A 15309-nucleotide genomic window follows, 5' to 3' on the forward strand; every position below is an offset into this window, starting at 1 on the left:
TCAATCTCACTGAGGTTATGGGTCAGGTGGCGGGTCAATCTCACTGAGGTTATGGGTCAGGTGGCGGGTCAATCTCACTGAGGTTATGGGTCAGGTGGCGGGTCAATCTCACTGAGGTTATGGGTCAGGTGGCGGGTCAATCTCACTGAGGTTATGGGTCAGGTGGCGGGTCAATCTCACTGAGGTTATGGGTCAGGTGGCGGGTCAATCTCACTGAGGTTATGGGTCAGGTGGCGGGTCAATCTCACTGAGGTTATGGGTCAGGTGGCGGGTCAATCTCACTGAGGTTATGGGTCAGGTGGCGGGTCAATCTCACTGAGGTAATGGGTCAGGTGTATAAAGCCCCAGGGAACCAGGTAGTAGTCAAGCATGGGTGAACAGGAGATTCACACAGTTTTTACTGCTATTCACAAGCCTTTAACCTGGATTACACAACCACAAACCATCACAACCACAAAGTTTAATATGTCATCGTATTATTTTATTTTATTCATTACATGGGAACATCACCTAACAGTATTACATCATTAGCGCGTCAAAAAAAAAACGTTTTCCAAATTGGAACCTTACAATAGCCAGCACAACATAATTTGTTAATATTTATTCCTCAGGCAACTAGCTGGTCATGTTGTTGGAAGACTTATAAACCTCCTCTAAGCTATCATTGGTATTCCCATCTCATATTGTAATTCTGCAGTGGGCGTGGTAGTCTAATGGATAGCCCTCGGAGCCGGAGCCCACAGTTTAGACAACTCAGCCAGCGCCGTCCACAACACTCTAGCAAGCCGCGAGCATACTTATGTCTGGCTCCCAGCCAATTTATATTCCCCCTCAAGCCGGCACCGCGACGGCTCTCAAGGAACTATGCTGGACTTTGTGCAAACTGGAAACCGCATATTCTGAGGCCGTATTTGTTGTAGCTGTGGACTTTAATAAAGCAAATCTGAGGAAAATGCTACCAAAGTTTTATCAACACATCGCCTCTGAGAATAACATTGACGGATACACTGACTCTGTGACTGAGTTCATCAGGAAGTGCATAGAGGATGTTGTTCCCACTGTGACGATTAGAACTTATCCAAACCCAAAAACGGTGGATAACCCAGGGAAATTTACATTGACCGTCATGTGAGCAACAGGGAGCTCTGGGTGAGGTGGGTGCCTACTCACCTGGGATGGTCCACCAGGGCCCTGCCTGCTGCCTCGATTCCATGAGGGTCCTCTCCTGCAACGGGCCGCAGTGTGTCCTCTGCGGCCACAGTTGGTGCAGGAGACCACCCCCTTGCCGGGTCTCTCCACATCAGCACCTCCAAGCTCCACGGTGGATAGATGAAAGCGCAAAACTGAAAGCGCGAACCACCGCATTTAACCACGGCAAGGTAACTGGGAACATGGACGAGTACAAACAGTCCAGCTCTGCCCTCCGTAAGGCAGTCAAACAGGTAAAACGTCAGTACTGAGACAAAGTGGAGTCGCAATTCAACAGCTCAGACACGAGACGTATGTGGCAGAGACTTCAGACAATCATGGATTACAAAGGGAAAACCAGCCACGTCACGGACACCAACGCCTTGCTCCCAGACAAGCTAAACACCTTCTTCGCTCGCTTCGAGGAAAACACAGTGCAGCCACCGCGGGCCGCCGCCGCGGGCCACCGCCGCTCACGAGGACTCTGAGCTCTCGTTCTCCATGGCTGACGTAAGTAAAACATTTAATTGTGTTAACTCTCGCAAGGCTGCTGGCCCAGATGGCATCTCTACCCAAGAAAGCGAAGGTAACTGAACTAAATGACTATCGCCCCATAGCATTATCAAGTGCTTTGAGAGGCTAGTTAAAGATCATATCTCCTCCACCTTACCCAACACCTTAGACACTGCAATTTGCATACCGCCCCAACAGATCCATGGATGATGCAATCGCCATTGCACTGCACACTGCCCTATCCCATCTGGACAAGAGGAATACCTATGTAAGAATGCTGTTCATCAACTACAGCTCAGCATTCAACACCAAAGTGCCCTCCAGGCTCATCACTAAGCTCGGGGCCCTGGGTCTGAACCCCGCCCTATGCAACTGGGTCCTGGACTTCTTGATGGGCCGCCCCTTGGTGGTAAAGGTAGGCAACAACACCTCCACTACGCTGATCCTCAACACGGGGGCCCCACAAGGCTGCGTGCTCAGCCCACTCCTGTACTCCCTGTTCACCCATGACTGCGTGGCCAAGCACGCCTCCAACTCAATCAAGTTTGCACACGACACAACAGTGGTAGACCTGATTACCAACAATGATGAGACAGCCTACAGGGAGGAGGTGAGAGCCCTGGCGGAGGGGTGTCAGGGAAATAACCTCTCCCTCAACGTCAACAAAACAAAGGACTTCAGGAGACAGCAGAGGGAGCACGCACCCATCCACATCGACGGGGCCGCAGTGGAGAGGGTAAAAAGCTTCAGGTTTCTCCAGGGTTGGGCGGAATTCAGATTTTTATATCGTCATACTGTCCTTCTCTCATATTGCCAGAATGCTAACACAATTTGCACAAGTAATTGTGAATTTCCATGGAGGCTGCTAGCTAAATATGCTAACGAGCGCAAACGAAAATAAACAAATTGCAATGACAGGCAATCCAGCTCATGAAGTTATACATATATAGGTAGGTCAATGTAAATAGTCCGGGTGGGCATTTGATTAATTGTTCAGCAGTCTTATAGCTTGGGGGTAGAAGCTGTTAAGGAGCCTTTTGGACCTAGACTTGGCGCTCCGGTACCGCTTGCCGTGCGGTAGCAGAGAAAACAGTCTATGACTTGGGTGACTTTAGTTTTTTGGGCCTTCCTCTGACACCGCCTAGTATATAGGTCCTGGATGGCAGGAAGCTTGGCCCCAGTGATGTATTGGGCCGTATGCACGACCCTCTGTAGCGCCTTACGGTGCGATGCTGAGCAGTTGCCATACCAGACGGTGATGCAACTGGTCAGGATGCTCTCGATGGTGTAGCTGTAAAACTTTTTGAGGATCTGGGGACCCATGCCAAATCTTTTCAGTCTCCTGAGGGGGGAAAGGTGTTGTCGTGCCCTCTTCACGACTGTCTTGGTGTGTTTGGACCATGATAGTTTGTTGGTGATGTGGACACCAAGGAACTTGAAACTCTCGACACGCTCCACTACAGCCCTGTCAATGTTAATGGGTGCCTGTTTGGCCCTCCTTTTCCTGTAGTCCACGATCATCTCCTTTGTCTTGCTCCTTTGTCCTGCCAGGTCTCGGACCTCCTCCCTATAGGCTGTCTCATCGTTGTCGGTGATCAGGCCTACCATTGTTGTGTCGTCAGCAAACGTAATGATGGTGTTGTAGTCGTGCTTGGCTACGCAGTCGTGGGTGAACAGGGAGTACAGGAGGGGACTAAGCACGCACCCTATGTTGTTGTAACAACTGCTTGTAGAACTATTTTCGTTCATTAAAAAAATCCTTCACCTGTGATAGAGAGACACCACTGTCCTCAACGGTTCTCCCACCGGCTTTGGTCTTAGTCATGGTCGCAACGTAGGTTACGCTGTTACTCCTCTCAGGTCCAGACAGGACAGGTCTCTCAGTTCCAGACAGGACAGGTCTCTCAGTTCCAGACAGGACAGGTCTCTCAGTTCCAGACAGGACAGGTCTCTCAGTTCCAGACAGGACAGGTCTCTCAGTTCCAGACAGGACAGGTCTCTCAGTTCCAGACAGGACAGGTGTCACAGGGAAGACTGGAAACAACAACAAACAGTAGGGATCTCGACAGCCACAAGCCCGGCACAATCCGCGGTCCCAGCCACAATGGTTATCCGCATCGCTAGCTTGATAGGCAGCTATCTAGCAGCTAGGCTAGCTGCTACGAGAAGCAGCTCCTCAAACCCTGCCTTGGTCGGCAGGATCCCAGGACAGATGGTAGTGGTCCCAGAAACCGATGCCATCTAGCTAGTAACCAAACTTTTTCAATAGACTTTCAAAACTTTCCAAAACAACTAACCGAGCTCTCCCTCGTTCCTCGTTCAACAGGAAGTGGTGGTGGTAGGACTGTGTGTGTGAGCGTCATACACATCGCATACTCATCGCATATCTGGTATGATACTGTAGTACAGGTCTGTGTATCTGGTATGATATTGTAGTACAGGTCTGTGTATCTGGTATGATATTGTAGTACAGGTCTGTGTATCTGGTATGATATTGTAGTACAGGTCTGTGTATCTGGTATGATACTGTAGTACAGGTCTGTGTATCTGGTATGAGACTGTAGTACAGGTCTGTGTATCTGGAATGATATTGTAGTACAGGTCTGTGTATCTGGTATGAGACTGTAGTACAGGTCTGTGTATCTGGTATGATACTGTAGTACAGGTCTGTGTATCTGGTATGATATTGTAGTACAGGTCTGTGTATCTGGTATGATATTGTAGTACAGGTCTGTGTATCTGGTATGATACTGTAGTACAGGTCTGTGTATCTGGTATGATATTGTAGTACAGGTCTGTGTATCTGGTATGATATTGTAGTACAGGTCTGTGTATCTGGTATGATATTGTAGTACAGGTCTGTGTATCTGGTATGATACTGTAGTACAGGTCTGTGTATCTGGTATGATATTGTAGTACAGGTCTGTGTATCTGGTATGATACTGTAGTACAGGTCTGTGTATCTGGTATGATATTGTAGCACAGGTCTGTGTATCTGGTATGATACTGTACTACAGGTCTGTGTATCTGGTATGATACTGTAGTACAGGTCTGTGTATCTGGTATGATATTGTAGCACAGGTCTGTGTATCTGGTATGATACTGTAGTACAGGTCTGTGTATCTGGTATGATATTGTAGCACAGGTCTGTGTATCTGGTATGATATTGTAGTACAGGTCTGTGTATCTGGTATGATATTGTAGTACAGGTCTGTGTATCTGGTATGATACTGTAGTACAGGTCTGTGTATCTGGTATGATATTGTAGTACAGGTCTGTGTATCTGGTATGATACTGTAGTACAGGTCTGTGTATCTGGTATGATATTGTAGTACAGGTCTGTGTATCTGGTATGATACTGTAGTACAGGTCTGTGTATCTGGTATGATACTGTAGTACAGGTATGTGTATCTGGTATGATATTGTAGCACAGGTCTGTGTATCTGGTATGATACTGTAGTACAGGTCTGTGTATCTGGTATGATATTGTAGTACATGTCTGTGTATCTGGTATGATATTGTAGTACAGGTCTGTGTATCTGGTATGATATTGTAGTACAGGTCTGTGTATCTGGGGTCGACATAACTCTCTGGTCAGTCTGAATAGCTCGTGTCTGGCCCTGGGGATGAATGCAGACCCTCCTCCCATGACCCAGAGCAGAATCCTCAAGTTTCATATTTATTACAGCTCTGTTGCACTCTTGAACAGTTTTGCTTCCTCTTCAATCCGCAATCCACACAGACCTAATGAAAGCGTTTCTATAGGTAGGTCTATATGGTTCCGTAGATGTGCAGTTCCCTGTCTTTAGTTCTAGCTCAGTGAGATGTATGCACGGTAGCATAAACAGCCAATCTATTCATACTGCCATTTAATTTAAATGGTCTTAATCATGTAAAGGCGGTATTTATTTCATGGCAAATGAATGAGGGGAAAAAATGTCAGAGCACACAAGCTATCACCTCTTATTAATGACGTGTTGGATTGGTTAGGTTAGTTAGTTAGTTAGGTAGTTAGGTTTTAATTGGCCCAAATAGCACCTTATTCCCTATGGGTCATGTTATAAAGTATAGTGCTGAGCGATTAACCCAAATGTTGGTTATTTTTCTTTTTTTGGACCGGACGTTGGTTCAGTTATTTGAATTCCATTTCTTCCTTCTTCTTTTTTTTTCCTGTGAGCTCAATGTGCACATCGCACAGTTTCTCTAGAGATAAATCAGATCCAGCCTGAACTGTGTGATGTAGTTGGGAGTTGTAGTTTCTCTGGAGATAAATCAGATCCAGCCTGAACTGTGTGATGTAGTTGGGAGTTGTAGTTTATCTAGAGATACATCAGATCCAGCCTGAACTGTGTGATGTAGTTGGGAGTTGTAGTTTATCTAGAGATACATCAGATCCAGCCTGAACTGTGCGATGTAGTTGGGAGTTGTAGTTTATCTAGAGATAAATCAGATCCAGCCTGAACTGTGTGATGTAGTTGGGAGTTGTAGTTTATCTAGAGATAAATCAGATCCAGCCTGAACTGTGTGATGTAGTTGGGAGTTGTAGTTTCCAACAGGCCAATATTCTACATAGTTTAGCGCCGTTCCTCCTGACCGTACCCCTCCCACTCCACGAGATACTGCAGGCCCCCCACCCGACGCCTCAAATCCAGGATGGAACGGACCGAGTACGCCGATGCCCCCTCGATGTCCAGTGGGGGCGGAGGTGGAGCGGAACAGCTACCACCGGCCTGAGGAGAGACACATGGAACGAGGGGTTAATACGGTAATCAGGAGGGAGCTGTAACCTATAATATACCTTGTTCAATCTCCTCAGGACTTTAAATGGCCCCACAAACCGCCGACCCAGCTTCCGGCAGGGCAGGCGAAGGGGCAAGTTTCGGGTCGAGACCCGAACCAGATCCGGTCCCCTTGGGCATACACTGGAGCCTCACTGCGGTGGCGGTCGGCGCTCGCCTTCTGTCGCCTATGTACATGGGCAGCGTTCCAGGTTTCCTCCGAGCACCGAAAGGCATTCATCCACCGCAGGTGCCTCGATCTGGCTCTGATGCCAAGGTGCTAGGACCGGCTGGTAACCTAGTACACACTGAAATGGAGACAGGTTAGTGGAGGAGTGGCGGAGGGAATTTTGGGCTATCTCTGCCCAGGGGATGTAAACCGACCAATCCCCCTGCCGGTCCTGGCAATAGGACCTCAGAAACCTACCCACATCCTGGTTTACTCTCTCCACCTCCCCATTACTCTCGGGGTGGAGTGGGCTCCGTGCGTAACGCCCGCTCGATGTCCGCGTCAACCTCCCATACCACCGGTGCCACCAGACAAGAAGCCGGAAGTATGGGAGTGGGCTCCCTGGACCGCTCCTCTGTGTCATACAGCCGGGACAGAGCGTCTGCCTTAGCATTCTGGGAACCTGGTCTGTACGAGAGGGTGAAAACAAAATGCCGCCTGGATGTACTCCAGATTGCGGTGGTCAGTCCAAATGAGGAAAGGGTGTTTTGCCCCCTCAAGTCAATGTCTCCACGCCTTCAGAGCCTTAACAGCTAACAGCTCCCGGTCCCCCACATCATAGATACGCTCCGCCGGACTGAGCTTCTTCGAAAAGAAAGCACAGGGACGGAGATTTGGTGGCGTACCCGAGCGCTGAGACAGTACAGCTCCTATCCCAGCCTCGGACGCGTCCACCTCGACTATGAATGCAAGGAGGGATCCGGATGAGCCAGCACGGGAGCCGAGGTGAACAGAGCCTTCAGGTGACCAAAAGCCCTGTCCGCCTCAGCTGACCACTGCAGGCGCACCGGTCCCCCCTTCAGCAAGGTGGTAATGGGAGCCGCTACCTGATCAAAGCCCTGGATAAACCTCCGGTAGTAGTTGGCAAACCCTAAGAATCGCTGCACTTCCTTAACCATGGTTGGAGTCGGCCAATTACGCATGGCTGAAATGCGGTCATTTTCCATCTCCACCCCTGACGCGGACAGGCGGTAGCCTGAGAAGGAGACGGACTGTTGAAAGAACAGACATTTCTCAGCCTTGATGTACAGGTCATGTTCCAACAGTCGACCAAGCACCTTGCGCACCAGGGACACATGCTCGGCTCATGTAGTGGAGTATATGAGAATATCATCTATATACACCACTACACCCTGCCCGTGCAGGTCCCTGAAAATCTAATCGACAAAGGATTGGAAGACTGAGGGAGCATTCATCAACCTGTACGGCATGACGAGGTACTCATAGTGCCCAGAGGTGGTACTAAATGCCGTATTCCACTCATCCCCTTCCCGGATACGAACCAGATTGTATGCGCTCCTGAGGTCCAATTTTGTGAAGAAGCGCGCCCCGTGCAATGACTCCGTCATACTAGCTATGAGAGGTAGAGGATAGCTGTATTTTACGGTTATCTGATTTAGACCTCGATAGTCAATGCACGGGCGTAAACCTCCATCCTTCTTCTTCACAAAAAAATAAACTTGAGGAGGCAGGGGAAGTGGAGGGCCGAATGTATCCCTGTCCCAGAGATTCGGTGACATATGTCTCCATAGCCACCGTCTCCTCCTGTGACAGAGGATACACGTGGCACCAGGTTGTAGGTTGCAGGAGGCGGCAGGTAGCTTAGTGGTTAAGAGCGTTGTGCCAGTAACCGAAAGGTCGCTGGTTCTGAGCCGACTAGGTGAAAAATCTGTCGACGTGCCCTTGAGCAAGGCACTTAACCCTAATTGCTCCTGTAAGTCGCTCTGGATAAGAGCGTCTGCTAAATGACTAAAATGTAAATGTAGTACGCGCTCCTGAGATCCAATTTTGTGAAGAAGCGCCCCGTGCAATGGCTCCGTCACGCTAGCAATGAGAGGTAGAGGATAACTGTACTTCACCGTTATCTGATTGAGACCTCGATAGTCAATGCACGGGCGTAAACCTCCATCCTCCTTCTTCACAAAAAAGAAACTCGAGGAGGCAGGGGAAGTGGAAGGCCGAATCTGTCCCAGAGATTCGGTGACATATGTCTCCATAGCCGCCGTCTCCTCCTGTGACAGAGGATACACGTGGCACCAGGTTGTAGGTTGCAGGAGGCAGGGGAAGTGGAAGGCCGAATCTGTCCCAGAGATTCGGAGACATATGTTTCCATAGCCACCGTCTCCTCCTGTGACAGAGGATACATGTGACTCCGAGGAAGTGCAGCGCCCTCCCGGAGATCTATCGCACAATCCCCTCCCCCTGTCGATGGGGTGGTAATTGAGTCGCCTTCTTTCTACAGAAGGCGAGAGCCAAATTGGCATATTCGGGAGGAATGTGCGTAGTGGAGACCTGGTTTGGACCCTCCACCGTAGTTGCACCTACGGAAACACCTACCCACCTCCCCGAGCACTGACGGGACCATCCCTTGAGAGCCCTCTGTTGCCACGAAATATTTGGGTGATGAGAGGCTAACCAGGGAAGCCCCAACACCACAGGAAACGCAGGAGAATCGATCAGGAAGAGACTAATTCTCTCCTCATGACCCTCCTGCGTTTTCATTCAGAGTGGAGCTGTGACCTCCCTAATCAGGCCCGACCCTAAAGGGCGACTATCTAAGGCATGTATAGGGAAGGGCACATCAACAGGCACAATAGGGATCCCTAATCTATGTGCAAATAGACGGTCCATAAAATTCCCAGCTGCGCCTGAATCTACGAGCGCCTTATGCTGGGAATGCGGGGAAAACTCAGGAAATTCTATGTGAACACGTGCACAACAGGGAGCTCTGGGTGAGTCGGGTGCCTACTCACCTGGGATGGTCCACCAGTGCCCCTGCCTGCTGCCTCGACTCCCTGAGGACCCTTTCCAGACCGACCAGCAGTGTGTCCTCTGCGGCCACAGTTGGTGCAGGAAACAGCCCCCCCTCCGGTCACCCTTAGATCAGCACCTCCGAGCTCCATCGGTGTAGGGTCGGAAGTCCTGGGGAATGGACTGGACGGACCCTGTGAATAGTGAATAGTAGTGGAAGGAGGTGTAGAAAACCCCCCCCTCTCCCATCGCTCCATAGTCTGTACCACTCGATCCATGGCTGTGCCAAGAGTCTGTAGCATGGTCGAGTGCTGTTGGATGCTGATCCTGGAGGAATGGATGTACCTGCTGACTCCATAAAGGTGCGTGATTCTGTCATGCGTCAGTGTGTAGCGGTAGGACGGAGTCAGGCGCAGGACACAGAACTTAGTCAACGACGTACTTTACTTGTCACAAGTAAATAAACACATCTTCCACGCGGGGAAGAAAATACCGACTCACATGTCAATGACAACAAAACAACGAACAATCACGCACAACACCATGAGGGAACCAGAGTGTAAAATAGGGAAACAAATGATCGTAATTGGAACCAGGTGTGGGCAATATAGACAAAACAAGTAGAACACAGAAACATAGATCGGTGGCAGCTAGTACTCCGGTGACGACGAACGCCGAAGCCTGCCCGAGCAAGGAGGAGGAGCAGCCTCGGCTGAATTCGTGACAAGAGCGACTTACAGTTAGTGAGTGCGTACATTTTTCAGACAGCATAGGCAGTAGCTCTATAGAGATGAGATGATGACTTGGAATGAAATAATAAAGTTAAAGTCATCAAATAAAACTAATATTTTATTCAGGTAAAGTAATGTGAATAACTGATGGTTAATGCAGTGATATGCAGTAATGGGCAGTCACTATCATGGGAATTGTATTAATTGTTTTATTCAGTGTTACAGCATTCATCCCAAATAATCGAAATCGAAAACCGTAATATTTTTGTATATAATCTAACCGAAACCGAACCGACCTCGAGAAGCACTAATGGCTAATAGCATTAAGGTACTACATATACAATAGGATGCCATTTCAGATGTGGCGGTTTTAATTGCCACTGATATCCTAGCTGTGGTAGTGGAGGTGTAATTGGTGACTGAGTGATTGCTGTAATGGCTCATTTATTTGACTGTGTGTGTGTGTGTGTAGTGAGGGACCCTTCATTGTGTTGAATTAGCTGGTGTGCTGTAATCACACCCCTAACTAGAAGTTGGGATCCTTAACGTTATAAAAATCCCACAAAATATAAAATCACAGTGCAGTTATCACAAATCGTATAATTTTCCATGTGTCACGACTTCCGCCAAGGCTGCCCCCCCCTCCTGGTTCGGGCAGGCTTCGGCGTTCGTCGTCACCGGAGTACTAGCTACTGCCGATCCCATTCTCATCACTCCACTTGTCATGTCTTGTCAATCACACACACCTGGTGCTCATTCCCCTAATTAGTATGTGTATAAGTGTTCCCTCTGTTCCCCTTGTCTTTGTGAGTGATTGTTTTGTTGTGAGAGCGTGTAGCTCGGTTGAGCTACAGTACATTTCACTGTGTATTTGCCAAGGTGGATGTTTTCCCTTGTACAGTTTCGTTTTGACGCTTGGGGCGTTTGATTTATGCAAACGGATTAAACTCTGGACACCATGTTATAGCCTAACTAGACAACAGGCTATAAAGGCCTGGGGAAAGTTATGTAATTTAAATAAAATACTTTAGGCTGTGGTGAATTTGGGAGGCAAGACAAGACATTGTGAGAGACAGATTACCAAGACATATGCGTACGGTTCTCTCTCCCTCGCGCTGGCTCGCCTGCTCTTTCTCTTTGCTAATGATGCCAGTGTGTGTTCAGTCTTCGGTCTGTTGCCTGTAGAATATCCTAGTCTATTCATTGATGATAGGCCCTGCTTTACTGAAGTTGCGAGACATTGAAAACAAACCAAGAAATCACAAGATGCAGCATTCCATTGCGATAGACATCTTTTCATTGCCGATAGATAAGTCTAGTGCATGGTTCTGACTGTCTGTCTGGTGGCCGACCTGCCTTTACTGTGCACATAAATGTTTAATACAGACAGGAAGGAAGAGACGTGATGTGACCTCACATGGGAATCACATGGCTTCCCTATGACCTATGACTCAGCACACTGACAGGACATATGATCTATTGTAATGGTAATTTTTATGTTTTGGAGAACGAGGAGTTGTAAAGGATGATGATGAGTTATTTTTGGAACTGCCACTTCAGCAGAGTATTGAAGTAACTGTCCTCTGTTTCCAGATTTCTATAAAATATGACCTATAATTAATTACAATATGAGTGAAATAGTTTTCCTTCCAAAATGTGTAATTTAGTATGCTTTTCTGTGTTGGAATGGTGTGGGCGTATCCCAACAACAGAATGGTGTGGGTGTATACTGGTCATTACAAATATTAATGCGAATAGACCGCTGATTGGCCAGCTCATCCTCTTCAGGGGGATGACATCATCCTCCATGAGGAAATAGCAAGCATTTTTGAATTGGTCTTTGAGATACAAGTTTGAGGTGGGGGTTTTTTACAGTGTTTTTGCTCCAATTTATGCTTTAGCCACAAATACGAATATAGGACGAGTCAACAGCATTATTTGGATATGAGTTAACAGAATATTAACTTTTAAAAGTGAGATTTTCACTAGAACTGCCATAGGCCAACGGCCACTGACGTTTGATTTTGTAAATAAAAAACATCTGGCTAGAAAATTAGCTATGTCCTGCTCCTTCCCTGACTTTCACAAAAGCTCTCAACCTATAACCTATATACTTATTATGGGCACAGTATGCTTTACATTAGTTATCTTGTTGTTATTAGTTGTTGTTAGTTGTTATTAGTCCCATCCTTCAACTTCATTCAACACCTCCCATCTATCTCTTAGCACCATCCATATTGGATTTCTATTTGCCATATATTTTTCAACTGTACTCTGATGTTTTACAAAAGTTCTGAACCCTTCTATTCTCATTGTTTCTACAGATTGTAAATTGAAAATAAACATTTTTGCTAAAAGTATTATTATATTATTGATCGATTGACTATGACTTTTCAGATCACCCAGTAGTGCTATCTGCAGGGTTAGCTCCAGGTAAATATTGCAATCCTTTAGCCATTCCTGGACCTGTGTCCAAAAACAAGCTACAAATGGACAGTAGCAAAACAAATGATCTAATGATTCTGTCTCTTCGCAGCAAAATCTGCAGAGCTGGGAAGATTGTATCCCCCATATAAATAACATTCTATTGGTAGCAAGAATTGTATATAATAATTTAAATTGAAAAATTCTAAGTTTTGAATCCAGCGTGGTTTTGTGTATCAGTTCATAAACACTATGCCATGGGATCGGTACGTCAAAAATCTCTTCCCAACTATTTTGCAATCTATATGGGACGGCTGTCAATCCTTTGGTCCTTAAATGAAACTTGAATACTTTTTTATTTATCACAATTGTCTTTAACCAATTATGTTCTTTAATGCAAGGCCGACAGACAAGTTCCTTACTTTTTCCCCCTTCCACTTTCCTCTTCCATTTTTGTGGTAATGCTGCAATTATTTGGTTGTAATTTTGGGTAGAGCAGACATTTCCATATGTTTTTGTTAGCTGCATGTGCGACATAACTCCACCAGTCCTACCGATGATATAATTTACGAAGATTATACCTTTTTAAACATTCTACAAAAAATTATGTTTTTTTATCAATTAGTATATTTGAGTTTAACCACAATATTTGTCGCATTATTTGTTCAGTCATTTCTGAAGGATTAAATTGAAACTGCAACCAACTTTCTATGGCTTGTTTTAGAAATAGTGATATCTGGGAGATTATTTCCTTTTCAAATAACTGAAAGTGAGAGGTTGTAATCTGAATAAAGGGAAAAAGGCCATTCTTGAACATTGGATGAGACAATCTTACTAATTTGCTAGAGAACCAGTTTGGATTTAAGTATAACTTTTGTATGACTGAAGCTTTTAGTGATAAGTCTAATGCGTTAATATTTAATAATTTCTGTCCTCCGAATTCATATTCATTATATAAATAGGCCCGTTTAATTTTGTCTGGCTTCCAAATAAAATGGAATATGTTTTTCCCATTCCTTTTTTCACGCAACTTCATCTAGAATTGTTGAATGATTTTCCTGTAAACAATAGATATTATATTCCTTCTCTTTGAGCCATGTAAATATTGTTATTCTTTTGTTATTATCAGCTAAGCCATTACAATTATAACTGGCTATACTTGTTTCAACACATACCATAATGAGATACAAGTTTCAAATATATTTATCATTATATATGTTTGTAAATTTACCAATAAAAAATACCATAGTGATTGAGTGTCCATATACAGTGAGGGAAAAAGTATTTGATCCCCTGCTGATTTTGTACGTTTGCCCACTGACAAAGAAATGATCAGTCTATAATTTTAATGGTAGGTTTATTTGAACAGTGAGAGACAGAATAACAACAACAAAATCCAGAAAAACGCATGTCAAAAATGTTATAAATTGATTTGCATTTTAATGAGGGAAATAAGTATTTGACCCCCTCTCAATCAGAAAGATTTCTGGCTCCCAGGTGTCTTTTATACAGGTAACGAGCTGAGATTAGGAGCACACTCTTAAAGGGAGTGCTCCTAATCTCATCTTGTTACCTGTATAAAAGACACCTGTCCACAGAAGCAATCAATCAATCAGATTCCAAACTCTCCACCATGGCCAAGACCAAAGAGCACTCCAAGGATGTCAGGGACAAGATTGTAGACCTACACAAGGCTGGAATGGGCTACAAGACCATCGCCAAGCAGCTTGGTGAGAAGGTGACAACAGTTGGTGCGATTATTCGCAAATGGAAGAAACACAAAATAACTGTCAATCTCCCTCGGCCTGGGGCTCCATGCAAGATCTCACCTCGTGGAGTTGCAATGATCATGAGAACGGTGAGGAATCAGCCCAGAACTACACGGGAGGATCTTGTCAATGATCTCAAGGCAGCTGGGACCATAGTCACCAAGAAAACAATTGGTAACACACTACGACGTGAAGGACTGAAATCTTGCAGCGCCCACAAGGTCCCACTGCTCAAGAAAGCACATATACAGGGCCGTCTGAAGTTGGCCAATGAACATCTGAATGATTCAGAGGAGAACTGTGTGAAGGTGTTGTGGTCAGATGAGACCAAAATCGAGCTCTTTGGCATCAACTCAACTCGCCGTGTTTGGAGGAATGCTGCCTATGACCCCAAGAACACCATCCCCACCGTCAAACATGGAGGTGGAAACATTATGCTTTGGGGGTGTTTTTCTGCTAAGGGGACAGGACAACTTCACCGCATCAAAGGGACGATGGACGGGGCCATGTACCGTCAAATCTTGGGTGAGAACCTCCTTCCCTCAGCCAGGGCATTGAAAATGGGTCGTGGATGGGTATTCCAGCATGACAATGACCCAAAACACATGGCCAAGGCAACAAAGGAGTGGCTCAAGAAGAAGCACATTAAGGTCCTGGAGTGGCCTAGCCAGTCTCCAGACCTTAATCCCATAGAAAATCTGTGGAGGGAGCTGAAGGTTCGAGTTGCCAAACGTCAGCCTCGAAAACTTAATGACTTGAAGAAGATCTGCAAAGAGGAGTGGGACAAAATCCCTCCTGAGATGTGTGCAATCCTGGTGGCCAACTACAAGAAACGTCTGACCTCTGTGATTGCCAACAAGGGTTTTGCCACCAAGTACTAAGTCATGTTTTGCAGAGGGGTCAAATACTTATTTCCCTCATTAAAA

The 15309-nt window shown here is 46.2% G+C and overlaps 1 protein-coding gene across 1 annotated transcript in view; it reads left to right on the top strand.

Annotated features, from left to right (window-relative positions):
• Positions 1-15309, top strand: part of dennd4a (DENN/MADD domain containing 4A) — a gene marked incomplete at its 5' end in the record, with an annotated part of 133672 nt that overhangs the window by 50515 nt on the left and 67848 nt on the right. The gene's annotated exons all lie outside the window — the stretch shown is intronic.

This window comes from Coregonus lavaretus (assembly GCF_964263955.1).
Source record: "Coregonus lavaretus genome assembly, chromosome: 21".
Taxonomy (NCBI): domain Eukaryota; kingdom Metazoa; phylum Chordata; class Actinopteri; order Salmoniformes; family Salmonidae; genus Coregonus; species Coregonus lavaretus.